We start from the raw sequence: 717 nt of genomic DNA, 5'->3' as shown, positions 1-717 counted from the left end.
TAGGCTGTGCACACATACAGGTCACACTTCTCATACCCACCCCTGACCTCTACCTCTGTGTTCCCGTATCCAAAGCTGGGGAAGGCTGGAGGGTCCCAGCCAAGGCTAGAGCCCAGGGTAGTGGTTGGTGTCAGGGATGGGAAGGCACCTCAGGAGAAAACCTCAAGCCAGCATCTAAGGAGCCTGCCTTGCCTCCCATCCCCTCCTCAAGTCTCTCCAGATGACAACCTATTCCCTCCTCCGGTCTACTCGCAACCAAAAGAACAAAGGTTTTGGAATCACCATCTGAACCCAGCTCTGCCACCCACTACCGGGGTGACCCTGGGCAAGTGACTCAACCTCTCTGAGCCTGTGTCCTTGGGTAAAGAACAATGAGACTATGTCACAGGTTTGCCAGCCCTTGATACTAGTGAAAATCAGTTATGGGAAAACTCCAACTGTTACAGCATGATTAGAGATTCTTTGTAATTGCTCTCAAATTCTTAACTGCAGTAGAATTTCCAGAGTTTCAAAGATATTTGTTATTGTTACTAATCCTTTTCCTTTTAGTAGGATTTTAAAGTACTCTCCCCTCTTAAATATAAACAGAAGTATGGCACTGGAATGCTTTTGTTCCTTTCCAAACTCAGAGGACAATCGAATCCAGATGGACGAAGTAAACGATCCAGCACACAAAACAAGCCTGGCACACAGTAGGACTCCAAAGCCTGTGGTCTT

General features: G+C 47.3%; 1 protein-coding gene across 2 annotated transcripts in view; it reads right to left on the bottom strand.

The window, feature by feature from the left end:
- Positions 1-717, bottom strand: part of GSN (gelsolin) — a 54,283-nt gene that overhangs the window by 31,739 nt on the left and 21,827 nt on the right. The window contains exon 2 of one of the 2 annotated variants that reach the window (XM_006773999.2): positions 37-42. The exons of the other annotated variant lie outside the window; for it this stretch is intronic. The gene's annotated coding sequence lies outside the window, so the exon portion shown is untranslated. The remainder of the gene's footprint in view (positions 1-36; positions 43-717) is intronic. 2 annotated transcript variants of the gene reach the window in all.

The sequence above is a fragment of the Myotis davidii genome, unplaced genomic scaffold (genome assembly GCF_000327345.1).
Source record: "Myotis davidii unplaced genomic scaffold, ASM32734v1 scaffold964, whole genome shotgun sequence".
NCBI lineage: Eukaryota > Metazoa > Chordata > Mammalia > Chiroptera > Vespertilionidae > Myotis > Myotis davidii.
The sequence above is the reverse complement of the archived record's forward strand: the minus strand, read 5'-3'. Positions and strand labels throughout refer to the sequence as shown.